General features: G+C 39.1%; 1 pseudogene; it reads right to left on the bottom strand.

Moving 5' to 3' along the window:
• The window catches only part of LOC140833052 (putative vesicle-associated membrane protein 726), a 33939-nt pseudogene extending 20186 nt beyond the window's left edge, over positions 1 to 13753 (bottom strand).
• Positions 13754 to 14313: the final 560 nt, after the last annotated feature.

Here is a 14313-nt window from a genome sequence, read left to right as displayed (position 1 = left end):
TTCGACCCTATCATTTTAGGAGCATTATTTTATGATTTTCAGCGTATTTTAATCATGACGATATGTCGGTTCAGTGTCGGTTCGGGTTGGTTCGGAGTCATGATTAAATACGAAGTCATTAGGCGTCATAGTCGCATCTTTGGAACGTAAATTGCATAGTTGGTCAAGTTTTATCCATTGCATATTTTCATGGCATATTTAGGTTGCAGCGAGCCTGGGGACGATCCAATCCAATCCAGTTGGTAAAATATACAGGAATTTTCATTATGCCAGTTAATTATTTTACGTGCATTAAACAGAAAATGATTATTTTGAGATTTATGAGATATGGCTTGTGGTTCATTCACTATGTGGGAGTATTATTTTATACGGTCGCCAGTGACAGCTCAGTTCAGTTTGGTACCACCCGGTCGCCAGTTACCGGCCAGCTCAGTTCAGTTTCAGACTCCCCGGTAGCCAGTTACCGATCAGTTCAGCTTAGTGCAGTGGCCACAGGCGTAAAACATAATCTCAACAGAAAATTTTACCAGTTATTTCAGTACAGGCTCCAAGGAGCAAACATTTTTACTGTGATTATCAGTTCAGTTACGCACGTATTATAATTGTTCAGTACAGACTATTTGCAGCATGAGTACAGATTATTTTCAGCATGCCTCATGTCATGATATTTTATCCCATGCATATTTTACTTCAGATTTTACTCGTTATCTGCGATATATGCATGCTGAGTCCTTAGGCTCACTAGACTTGATTGTTGTAGGTACTGATGAGGCCAGGGCCGAGGGCGGGGACCAGTGAGCCAGCTTGGGTCGGCAGTAGTGGCACCCGAGGACCTCAGTGCAGCAGTTGTTATTTTATTCCGCAAACATTTTATCAGTCGTTGGATATGTTTAAATTGTGATTTTTGGCAAACTTTATTTTCTTCCGCTGCGATATTTTAAACTTTGAACTGGATTTATCAGTTGATTTTATGAATGAGGCACTTCATTTATTTTAAAAAGAAAATTTTTAATTTTCCGCAAATTTTCAAGCAAGGATTTTAGGGCCTTTACAAATAATTTCTTCCGCTGCTATTGTGAACGTTAAACATTTTATCAGTTTTTGGTATGAATGAGGCACTCCATTTATTTTAAAAGAAAAATTTTAAATTTCCCGCAAATTTTCAAAGTAAGGATTTTTAGGCCTTTAGAGATGGTATCAGACCAATGGTTCTGTAAAGGGTTGCACTACTACTGACTGCGAGAAGCTCATGAAGTCACGTCTTCGGTCTGTAAGTTTACATTTACGCATTTTCTTTAAAGCATGAATTATTTTTTTACGGCATGATTTCATGAAGTATTTTATGTCCAGATTCATTTTTATTGTTCAGTATTTAAATTTAAATAAATTATGGAATTATGCATATTAGTTACGTATGGGTTATGTATGTAACAGTATGCCCCCTAGCCGCAATCTAGAGCGCACTAGAAATGAGGAGCCTCGCCAGGAGGACAGGGAGGAGCAGAGACAGGAGAGAGATTTACCACCTCCACCCCCACCGAACATGAATGCCTAGATGCTGGCTGGGATGACTCAGTTCTTCGCACAGTTTGCGGGGAACAATGTTGTGGCGACCAGGCCGACAGGCCCGAGGCTGTATATGAGAGATTCATGAAGATGCGTCCAAAGGAGATTTCAGGGACTTCGGACCCCATGATTGCCGAGGGCTGGATCAAGTCCCTCAAGTTTATCTTCGAGTTTATGGAACTTGAGGATGCAGATCGAGTTTGTTGTGCCTCTTATCTGTTCGGAGGAGATGCCCGCTTATGGTGGGAAGGAGCTTCAGTAGCCCTTAATTTGGCTACACTGTCTTGGGTGCGCTTCACGGAGGTATTCTACTCCAAATATTTTACTGAGGAAGTGCGCACCAGGTTGACTATTGAGTTCATGAGCCTGAGACAAGAAGATCTGACAGTTACGGAGTTCATCCGTAAGTTTGAGAGGGGTTATCATTTCGTGCCCCTGATCGCGAATGACGCTAAAGCCAAGTTGATGCATTTCTTAGTGGGTCTACGGCCGATCTTGCGCCGTGATGTTGGGGTGTCTGACCCTACTTCTTATGAGGTCGTTGTCTCCAAAGCTCTAGCCGCAGAGCAGGATCAGCGTGATATAGAGAGAGACCGCCAGGGCAAGCGCCCAATCCAGGTACCACACCGCCCTCCTCCTCAGCAGCATCAGCATCAGCACAAGAGGCCGTATCACGGCCCGCCCAGAAACAGAGGAGGACCTCAGTAGCAGCAGCAGTGACGTGTCGTCCCGAGGACCTTTGAGCACCCAGTCTGTCCCAAGTGCTCACACCGTCATCCTGGAGCATGCATGTATGGCTCAGGGAAATGTTTTAAGTGTGGCAGCACAGACCACGTGCTGCGGCAGTGCCCCCGGAAGAATCTGCCTACCCAAGGCAGAGTTTTTGCTCTCCATGCTGCGGAGACGAACCCCGATACCATGTTCATGACAGGTACTTTACAACTTTAAGTTTACATTTGCATTCCAATGTTTTGGGAATCGAGATTAAGATTTTGAACTTAGAATTGCGATAGGATTGCATGCTCTACTCAGTATTATTTGTGGCATTAAGATAGAAGAATTGTGACCTTTGCATACCTATAAGCTTAGCTCTTGTGATTACTTGGGTTCAGCTTAGTGTTCCGAACTTTCAGGGTGAATTTTCATAGCTGGCTCAGGTACCAAAGCCTTGATAGATTCAGGGGCTACCCATTCATTTATTTCAGAGGTCTTTGCGAACTTTCTCAAGGTTAAGACCATCGGGCTAGATGTAGCATATTCAGTATCATTGCCTTCCGGAGAGGAGATCACAGCCACCAATGTGATCCGAGACATAGACCTTGAGTTGCACGGAAATCTTGTTTATTCAGATCTTATCTTATTGCCGATGCCAGAGTTTGACATCATTCTGGGGATGGACTGGCTATTGCGGAACAGAGTTTTGATCGAATTTCAGCGGAGATCTATTCTAGTCCGACCGCCTGGAATGACTCAGTTCTTATTCGAGCCGGACAGGTACTTTCCTTTACCGCGCATTATTCCTTATGTCCAGGCTAGGAAGCTCATGCAGAGAGGGTATCGGGCATTTTTAGCCACTTTTATATCTGTCCCTGAGGCACCCAGTCAATCAGCTTCAGATGTTCCGATTGTTAGAGACTTCTTAGACGTTTTTCCTGAGGACGTCTCTGGTATGCCGCCTGAGAGAGAAGTGGAGTTTTCTATCGAGCTTATGCTAGGTACGGTTCCGATCTCGAAAGCACCGTACCGACTTACACCGACAGAGATGGCAGAGCTTAAGAAGCAGATACAGGAACTTCTCGACAAGGAGTTCATTCGCCCTAGTTTCTCACCTTGGGGCGCGCCAGTCTTGTTTGTTAAGAAGAAGGATGGCTCGATGAGGCTTTGTATTGACTATCGGGAGTTGAACAGGGTTACAGTGAAGAATAAATACCCACTTCCGAGGATTGAGGATCTGTTTGACCAGTTGCAGGGAGCTTCGATTTTCTCCAAGATTGATCTGCATTCCGGTTATCACCAGTTGAGGGTGAGAGATGCTGATGTTTTCAAGACTGCTTTCAGGACTCGTTATGGTCACTACGAGTTCCTTGTGATGCCGTTTGGTTTGACGAATGCGCCAGCGATCTTCATGGATCTCATGAATCGCGTATTTCAGCCATACCTCGACCACTTTGTGATAGTGTTCATAGATGACATTCTCGTCTACTCCAAGAATCAGGAGGATCACAGCATGCATATGACCACAGTGTTGCAGACATTGCAGAAGCACAAATTATTCGCAAAGTTCAGTAAATGTGAATTCTGGTTAGAGAAGGTGGTGTTCTTAGGCCACATTGTTTCTAGCAGTGGCATTGAGGTAGACCCAACGAAAGTTGCAGCAGTCAGAGATTGGGTTGTGCCGCAGAATGCATCAGAGATCCGCAGTTTTTTTGGCTTAGCAGGATATTATCGAAAATTCATTAAGGAATTCTCTTCGATTGCAGTTCCACTCACAGGACTGACAAAGAAGAATGTGAAATTTGTTTGGAGCGAGGAGTGTCATAAGAGCTTCGATACTTTGAAGAAAGCTCTTGCCTCAGCACCAGTTTTGGCCGTGCCATCAGGTCCCGGTGAGTTTGTTCTATATACCGATGCTTCGAAGCTCGGTCTTGGTATTGATGCAGCATGGGAAGGTGATAGCATATGCTTCTAGACAGTTGAAGACTCAAGAGAAGAACTACCCTACCCATGATCTAGAGTTGGCCGCAGTAGTTTTTGCCTTGAAGATTTGGAGGCATTATCTGTACGGGAAGAAGTGTCAGATCTTTACCGACCACAAGAGCCTCAAGTATTTCATTACACAGAAGGAGCTGAATATGCGTCAGAGGCATTGGTTGGAGTTTGTGAAGGACTATGATTGTGACATTAGCTACCACCCGGGTAAAGCTAATGTAGTTGCGAATGCATTGAGTAGAAAAGTCGCAATGATGGCTCATTTGACGATTCAGAGACCTCTTCAGACTGAGATGCAGAGGTTTGATCTAGAGACTTATCCTTGAGGTAGAGTTTCCCGTCTATCTACCTTGATCATTCAGTCTTCTCTTCTGGACCGTATTCGCAGTGGTCTGTCATCAGATGAGCAGTTGGCCAAGTGGAAGCGGAGAGATGAGGCCAAGGGCAGTGTCTTGTATTCAGTCAGCGATGGTATTGTGAGATACCGAGACAGGATATGGGTTCCTAGCAGTGATTCTATCCGAGCAGATATTCTATTAGAAGCCCATATGTCCCCGTACTCTATTAATCCAGGGAGTACGAAGATGTACCGAGATCTGCAATCGTTGTATTGGTGACCAGGGATGAAAGGATATCAGACGATTTGTATCCGAGTGCTTGACTTGTCAGTTAGTGAAGGCCGAGCATCAGATACCTGCAGGTTTGCTCAAGCCTCTCCCTATTCCCGAGTGTAAGTGCGAGAATGTTAGCATGAACTTTGTGACCTGATTGCCGAGGTCAACCAGAGGATCGAATGCCATCTGGGTGATTGTTGATCGTCTAACCAAATCAGCGCATCTCTTGCCTATTAAGACGACTTTCACCATGATTCAGTACGCAGATTTGTACATCCGGGAGATAGTCCGACTCCATGGTATTCCAGTTTCTATCGTGTCTGACAGAGATCCCAGATTCACTTCCTAGTTTTGGAAGAGTTTGCATTGGACTATGGGTACGAAGTTTCTGTTTAGCACAGCTTTCTGTCCACAGACAGATGGGCAGTCAGAGCGAGTCATTCAGATTTTGGAGGATCTTCTCCGTGCTTGCGTCATTGATTTCTCTAGGAGTTGGGAGTCGAACTTACCATTGGTTGAGTTCACCTATAACAACAGCTTCCAGTCTTCTTTTGGTATGGCTCCGTATGAAGCACTGTATGGCCGCAAGTGCAGATCTCCTGTTCATTGGGATGAAGTAGGAGAGAGAGCAGAGTTGGGTCCAGAGATTATCCAGCAGGCTGCAGATGTAGTAGTCAAGATCCGTGATAGGATGAGGACTGCTCAGAGTCGACAGAAGAGTTATGCCGATCAGCGGAGGAGAGATTTAGAGTTTGCAGTGGGCGATCATGATTTTGTGAAGGTGGCACCTCTGAAGGGTGTCATGAGATTTGGGAAAAAAGGGAAGCTCAGTCCGAGATTTATTGGACCGTTTGAGATCCTCGACAGAGTTGGGACGCTAGCTTATCGTGTGGCTCTTCCGCCGAATCTGGCCGGAGTACACAATGTGTTTCACGTCTCGATGCTGAGGAAGTACATGGCGAATCCTTCGCATGTCTTGAACTTCGAGCCGTTGCAACTTACTTCGAACCTATCTTATGAGGAGAGACCAGTACAGATCCTAGACAGGCAGGAGAAGAAGCTTCGGAACAAGCTGGTTAGACGAGTCAAAGTCAAATGACTCACCCATTCAGAGGAAGAAGCTACGTGGGCGTCTGAGCCGGAGATGAGACATCGTTACCCCGAGATATTCGGTGAGTTTTAATTTCGAGGACGAAATTTCTTTTAAGGGGGGAAGGATTGTAGAACCCGTAACTTAGACTACGTATAAGTCATGCATAATTCTAGTATTTTAAATTATTTTATTTCATGAGTATTTAAATGATTTTCCTTAAGTTAATTATTTCATGCAGCAGTTTGATTTTTTATCATTTCAGTTAATTCAGTGAGGCCGGACTGGAGTTTGAGTTTAGAGATAAAATTTAAGATCCAGAAAATATATCTATAATTTATTTTAGCTAGCAAGTAAGTTCATTTAAGTTAAAAAGGAAGTTTAAGAAATTATTTAAGTTACTTGAGGTGAGTAGAAAATAAATTCATTTAATTTCCATAATTAAGGGGTTAGTTCACTAAATTAATTAAAGGATAGATGAGGCTTTTAAGGGTTATAAATTTAGTTAATAATCAACATTTCCTTTCATTTTATTTTCTAAATTTCGGCCACCCTTAATAGATTGAGCTAGGACATGCCAACTCACCTTTGACCCTTTCTTTGTATTTAATTAGTAGGATAATCCTTTCAATTTTTCTAGCACCATTTAATTAATGATCGACCTCATCCTCACCTAGTCTAGATGGATAATAATCGCATGCACCTCTAACATTTCCCCCCACCAATATTTGATAGCAACAAGAATTCAAAATTCAAAAAGTGGAGACTTGGTCTAGATTTTTCCCTATATTTTGCACCCATTCTCCTCACCCTCCTAACCACCATTCCCCTCCCTTAGTCTCGAAATTCAGAGAGAAATTGAGAGAAAAAAACGTGAGCATCATAGCTAGAAAGAGAGGAAAAAATCGAGAGAAAGCAAGGTAGAAAAGAAAGCACTCCACCTCCTCCGTGCTGGATCGTCTCGTTCTTTCGTTTTTCTTTCAAACGAAACCAGGCATGCATATATTCTTCCTTGACTCTTCAATCAAGTCCTAATATCATTTATTTTCATTACATGATCATGTTTTATTAAGCAAAAACCGAAACATGGCAAGAATTTTCAGAAAAACCACATGCAGAATTTTTCGGTTCCATGACAAGCTTCACGGTTTTCTTTCGTTTTCATGGTTTCAGGTATTGGTTCGATTCCAGGCTCCCAAGGCGACATATAGACATGTAATAGGATGCATTAGAACCATGATGGTCCATTCATTTAACCCCATGTACGCTGGAATTCGAGAAGATGACAGCAACTTCCCCCTTGATCCATTCGAGTTTCGAAAATGGAGTTTTCGGTCCAAGGGTAAGGATCTGATCATGGCTGCCCTAGGGGCCTATAGCTATGGTTAGATCACTTCCCTAGCATTTCCAAGACGTGACGAAGTTGCCCCTTTGGTGGCTTGGTCCATGGTGAATCGGTTTTCAATTTAAAACATCAAGATCGGCCCCTTTCCCTTTCGGCCCTTCATTTTTCAGCATGTGTGTTTCGACTTTCGTGGAATGGTGTGGATCTTGTTTGGCCTATGGCCCTTAGCCATGATTCATACCATACCCCTAGATGTCTAGATCGTGTCATGGTCAATCAAATGGCCAATGGAACGACGAGAGACAGCAAACAAAGCAACACAATTCCCACGCGCAGAATTTCTCTCGGCCGGGACGTGTGGATTGTTTCTTGGTGTGGTTCGAATTGTGGCTGGCCTAGAGCCCTTAGCCATGGTTCAAATCATTCCTTAGGATTTTGGTAAGAGGTTATTGTCGGTGGTTCAAGCCCCAATGGCCATTAGCCTCGCGAACGACGCAAGGAAACCAAAGCACAGTTGCTGTATTTTTGGACAGCAACTTGCTGTGACGGTTCAGTGGCTCGTTCGAGTTCTCGGTTGGCTTTTAGTGTATGACCTTGGACTGGACAGTGCCTCATTGAGTTAGGAAGGTCATGTTTTTGACCGTTCGTAATTCGGTTCATTTTTGAGGTCGTACGAGAATTTACGGTGTGATGTGCCAAATTGACTCTCGAAAGAGCGTTTCATGTTTTGGCATCCATTCACCTAAGATTCGACATGCATCATTTGAGGAGCATTAATTCATCATTTTAAGCGTATTTTAATCATGACTATATGATGTTTCAGTGTTGGCTCGGGCTGGTTCGGAGTCATGATTAAATACGAAGTCGTTCGGTGTAATCGTCACATTTTCGAATGTTATTGCATAGTTTGGTCCCATAAAGCTATTGCATACTTTTCATGGCATATTTAGGTTGCAGCGAGCCTGGGAGCGATCCAATCCATCAGTTAAAATTGTTACAAGATATTTAATTTTGTGAATTAATTATATTACGTGCAAAAATATTCATTTTGAGATTTATGCGACATTGCTGGTGGTCACTTTACTATTATGATTAAATCCAGTCACCACGGTCAGTTCAGTTGTTTCACCCAGTATACTGTGGAAGTAGTCTAATCAGACGTAAATCCGGTCACCAATTACCGGTCCGGTCCCCAGTATCGGTCAGCTCAATTCAGTTCAGTTCAGGGACCACTTGCGTAGACCATAATCTCACCAGAAAATTATTACAAGCTATTTCAGTACAGGGCTCGAAGGAGCAAACATTTTTACTATGATTTTTAAGTTCAGTTATGCACGTATTATAATTGCTCATGACAAGTTATTTTCACGTATGCCTGATGACATGCTATTTTTATCCCATGCAAATTTTACTATATTATTTACTTGTTATTTACGATATATGCATGTTGAGTCTTTAGACTTACTAGACTTGATTGTTGTAGGTACAGATGATGTCGGGATCGAGGGCGGGGACCAGTGAGCCAGCTCGAGTCGGCAGTAGTGGTACCCGAGGACCTCAGTTTCAGCACTTGCCATTTAATTTTTGATGCTCAAATATTTTATCAGTTGTTGAATACTTTAACTTGTTATTTTGGCAAGTAATAATTTCTTCCGCTGCTATTGTGAACATTAAACATTTTATCAGTTTTTGGTATGAATGAGGCATTCCATTTATTTTAAAGAAAAAATTTTAAATTTCCCGCAAATTTTCAAAGTAAGGATTTTTAGGCCTTTAGAGGAGTACACTTGCCTTTTTTAGACATTGGTGATATCGAAATTAAAGTGTGCATCATAACAAAAAATAAGTTGTAATTGTTACATCGATGATGTTGGATTGTCGATCGAGATTATGATGAGATTAATGTAATGAGAGCATGGATCATGGACTTGTAATAGTATAAGTCCATCATACTAATTTATTAATGTTCAAATAGGCTATAATGATAAAATTATATTTTAATTGAGTTAAAATATAACCCATTAAGTTTTTATATGATATTGATTATGTAATATTGAAATATTCATGATAACATAATTTTAAAACTTGCACACAAAACAAAATAATTTTGATGCATGATATTCTCAAAATATATGCATTAATCGAGATTGGCTATGATATGGAATATACTTAAAATCTTTAATTAACTTAATTAATTAGATTATTTAAGTAAATTAAGGATTAGAAAATAAATATAATGATTTTATTTCTTAATTGAGAATAAGGCATCCGAAAGGTTTTTGAAGAAGACTTTCGGCTCTTTGAATTGAAGAAAGAATGTACGTTGCAAAAGGCATAATATTCTAGAATCACGATTAGCATAAAATAAGAATATTTCATTTACTTAATTAATTGGATTAATTAAGTTAAATGAAAGATTAGTATTAAAATAAGGATTTCTTATCCTTGTCAAAAGGCATGCATTCGGTGGTTTTGATTTTATGGTTGTAACTAGAATTGAAGCTCTCGAAATATTCTCTCCCACATTCTCTCAAAACTTTGGTGACTTCAAATTTGAGAGTTGTGCCGGGTTTTAGTGTTCTACCTCTACGCAAAATATCTTCTAATTATCTACTGTAAATTAGAAGAGGAACAAGTAGCCCGGCCGTGGACCTAATTAGGAATTATGGAAGAAAGTTCGTAAGGATTTACAACAAGAGCTACGTCTGCTAATACCGGAGTAGTTGGAGCCAAGTGAAAATTATCCATGAAGGTATAATCTTCTGACATCCTATGAATGTTTATTTATTAAAAACCATACGAGTACCCAAACAATTATATCTTGAATGTCAACATCTAAAAATTGTAAAACTTCCGCTGCGTTTTGGGCACGAAAAAACCGAGATCCAACATTACGTACAAGACAAAATAGAAATCAAGCAGTCGAAGGTTTAGTAGGCAGAGCCACTCTCAATAATTATTGTGGGCGGAACCAAATTTTTGATGTGGACAAAATTACATATACAATGCATATACTAATTTTTTTAAAAAAATTTGGTCGGGGCTGGAGCCTACCACAACCTTCGGGATGACTCCGTCCATGCGGCAACTATCGTAGTTATATATCTTTCAATATATTTTTTTCCACTTTTTTTTCCTTTCACTTAGATTAATTAGTTCCACTTCCCTTTTGATTAATTTTTTTTATGAGAATTTGTTTTATAAAATGTTTTAGTAGCTTAAAATAACTCAAGGTCGTATCCGAGATTATTTAGGCTTCAGTAGATTTTAAAAGTTGGGTTTCTCTTTTTTTCATTAATGAGACCTTTTCAAAACTATACCTGTGGAGAGTAGACGCAAATATAAGAAACAACATTCCGAATATTTGTAACGTAATCAAATAATAAGACTAACTATTCTACAAAATGACTTAAATACCACCCATCTTTAAGTTTTGGTGGCAAATGTTCTAACTATGTTTGCATAATCAAGATGTTAACTCTTTTTTCTCGATTGACGACGTAGTCAATCCACTTAATTTTTCTTGTGATTAAATGGTTGATAAAGACACAAATCTTAACAAACCTCAAAGAAACCCAGCTATGTATGATTTAACTCGAAACCAGATAAACCAAATATCATATTTGAATAAACATTAATTTTTCGTTTCCCCTTAAAACAATCGAGGAGGCATCTACTGTTAGAGTAGATGACATGCAAGCCAACTGTTAGTCATGAATTTTATTGACTAAGTTGTAATAAACAATCATTATTTAATATAATTCATTATTTCATGATTTGTTATTTCTTTATCTGTATACCCATGTTATCAAACATAGATAAAGACCTTGATTACACTTTAATACAAATGAATCGTAATTCAATTTGTAAACATTGTATGATCTAAATTCGTTCCTGGTCGATTCAGCCACCTAAAAGATGGATAAAAGTCGCTTGAGCTCGAGACTAGCATCTGTGATGTTGTGTACTACGTTTCGTGGTAAAGGCATAGAGATGTCCAAACATGCAGATGGGTAGTCATATGATGATTATACCGAAAAACCCTCCCTCGGACTTTCCAAGTGGTTATGATTGTACACCATTAGTCCTTACGACTCGGGACAACACTGAGGCTCTATATGCTAGGGATGTGATTTGATTCGTTTACCGGCTCCTGGAGAGTCATCAGGTGGCGAGGTTGGCTACAGTTGCGACACATATAGGAGCCATTGCCTTGTAGTCGGGGATTCACCGCTCACCTATGGGTATGGATATCCTATGTGATTTGATGAAATAATAGTGCGTAGAATCTCTGGCTAGAGTAAGAGATGTATATTGGAGAAGGAGTTCTCCAATGGTACATGTGATGCCACTATTTATATGTATCACATAGTTATCGAATTATTATGCAACCGTCGATAAACCAATGGTTGTAGATTCGATTTGGATATATGAGATGAAGGGACCGTACTGTAAGCTAATCATAATCGACTTGTTCTTACAGGTATTACTAGTGATACCTAGAGAATCATGGAGTTATGCTATTAGACGCTCTTACCATGGTTCGATGGGTTTAATCAGAAGTATAATTTCTGACATTCTCACGATCAATTGTTGATACATAGAATGGGGCAAGTAAAGGTAAGCCTGAATAAAAGATTATGTCCTGAATAACAAGGAGTTGTGAACCCACGATTAGCTGTATCCTTGAACCATTGAGGGTCACACAAGCATTGGATTTTTTGTTCACGTTGAGAGAATAAATTCAAGAAGTCGAATTTATATTATGATATAGTAAATGCAATGAGTTGAATTTATAATAATTAAATTTGGAGAGAATAAATTCAAGGAGTTGAATTTATAAAATTTGATAATTTAATTTATTAAACTCAAATGTTGAGTTTATTAAATATTAAATTTTGGAGGTGGTAAATTCAAGGAGTTGAATTTGTAATATTAAATTCAAATGTTAAATTTATAATGTATTTAATTTATTAAGCTTAAAAGTTGAGTTTGTGAAATATTAAATTAAAATTGGTAGGAAATATGTTTAATGGGCTTGTAGGAGTACAAGTCTAACATACTTTATAATGAAAGTTCTTAATGGACTTTGATTAAATTAATTAAACTAGTTGGATTAGTTCAATTGATTAACCAAGTCCATTAATGTTAATTATGTGTATTAAGGTCATGACTTAATTATAAAAGGGTGTTGAGAGGCCATAACCCTAGCCACCACAAGACACAAATTTCGAAAATCACTCTCCTCCTCCTCTCCAAATTTCGGCCACCTTGATTAGAGTTTAGGGTGAGCCGCCTCTCGCTTTTAATCTCCAACGTAAAAACTTCTTCTAATTTTTCTAGTGCAAATTAGAAGAGGACAAATCATCTAGTCGTGGACCTGATTAGAAGAATAAAGAAAGGAGTTTATGAAGAACGTTCGTAGAGAATTCATGAAGAGCTATCTCCGTTAACCACTGAATAGTTGGAGCCGTGTGAATATTTCACCAAAGGTGTAAAATTCTAACGCCATATGAATGTTTGATCATATAAACCATACGAGTGCCCAAATCAAATATATTTTGATTGTCAAAATAAAAAAAAATATTAAACTTCCGATGCGTTTGGGCACGAGAAACCGAGATCCTACACCTACCTCTTCCACGAAGCTACTAAATCATTTTATAACTTTGAGTATGATCATAACGTACGAAATTTGAAAGATATATGATTAAGACTCAAGTTTAACAACTAAGAATAACAAAATTGCAAACAAATTAAACAATTATACATGAACAAAACGGAATTTTGTTTTATGATAAAATTAGCTAATAGGTAGGAAATTTGATGTATTTTTGGTTAAATTTATTTTTCATCAAATCACACGGAAAATGTTCACCGTGAACATTCCCACACCTGAGGTTTAAACATATTTATTTGAGCTTCATGTGAATTCGATACAATATAAAATATATACAGCAAACAGAAAAACAAACAAACAAACGCCAAAAACCAAAACGGGATTGCGATAATTAACCAGAAACATAAACAAAATCACTCTTTCAAATTTCATTTTGTTTTTAAAAAGGAAAGAAACCAAATCTAGGAACTTACTGAATCCATTATCCACAAGGTAATTAAACGTGTGCCCATCACAATTGTAGGTGAATTTGTTATTCGAAGCAGGCAGCTTCTGCAGGCATTGAGAGGCAATGTTGGTGAAATTCCCCGTGAATTCCGTGTACTCCGCTAAAATCACCGTGTCCCTCGCCACGAAGCTGTAGATCAACGACTGCTGCCCCATCATGCATGAACGTCAAAATCTTTTTTCTGAATCAATGAAAAAACCCATCTTCCGAAATCAAAGTAGGAAAAAAGGTAAGATCCAAGAATTGAGAAGGGGAAATGGGTTTGTGTTGATGGAAGAATGGATGGGAGAAAATAGTGGAAGTGTTTGGTGAACTAGAATAGCATGCATGCAGCCTCCCATTTGATTTTCCTTCAAATATACACTTTTTTGGTAGTCTATGTCCTAATTTATATTAATAACATGTTTGAGTACCAAATTCCTGTTGAATTTCGGTTTTCTCGTGCCCAAACACAGCGGAAGTTTTAAAAATTTTAGAACTTGACATTCAAGATATATTTATTTGAACACTTATATGGTTTTAAAGAACAAAAATACATAGAATGTATAGTAATATACTTTTATTGAATTTTCACTTGACTTCAACTACGTCGGTATAAGCGAACGTAGCTCTTATATATTATAAATCACATGTACAATCTTCCAATCTTCTTTCTTCAATCTTCGAATCAGGTCCACGACCGGATTACTTGTTCCTCTTCTAACTTGTACTAGAAAATTAGAAGGATTTTTCGTTGAGATTAATTAAACGATAGGAGGCCGAAAATTTTGAGAGGAGAGAAGGAGGATTTTTGAAATCCTTGACTTGGAGGCTAGGGTTTCAAAAATTGTGAATGAATTATTTCTAACTCTAAATCTAATA

The sequence above is a fragment of the Primulina eburnea genome, chromosome 5, assembly GCF_022965805.1.
Source record: "Primulina eburnea isolate SZY01 chromosome 5, ASM2296580v1, whole genome shotgun sequence".
Lineage (NCBI taxonomy): Eukaryota > Viridiplantae > Streptophyta > Magnoliopsida > Lamiales > Gesneriaceae > Primulina > Primulina eburnea.
Note: the sequence above shows the minus strand (reverse complement) of the source record. Positions and strands in the feature narration are given on the sequence as shown.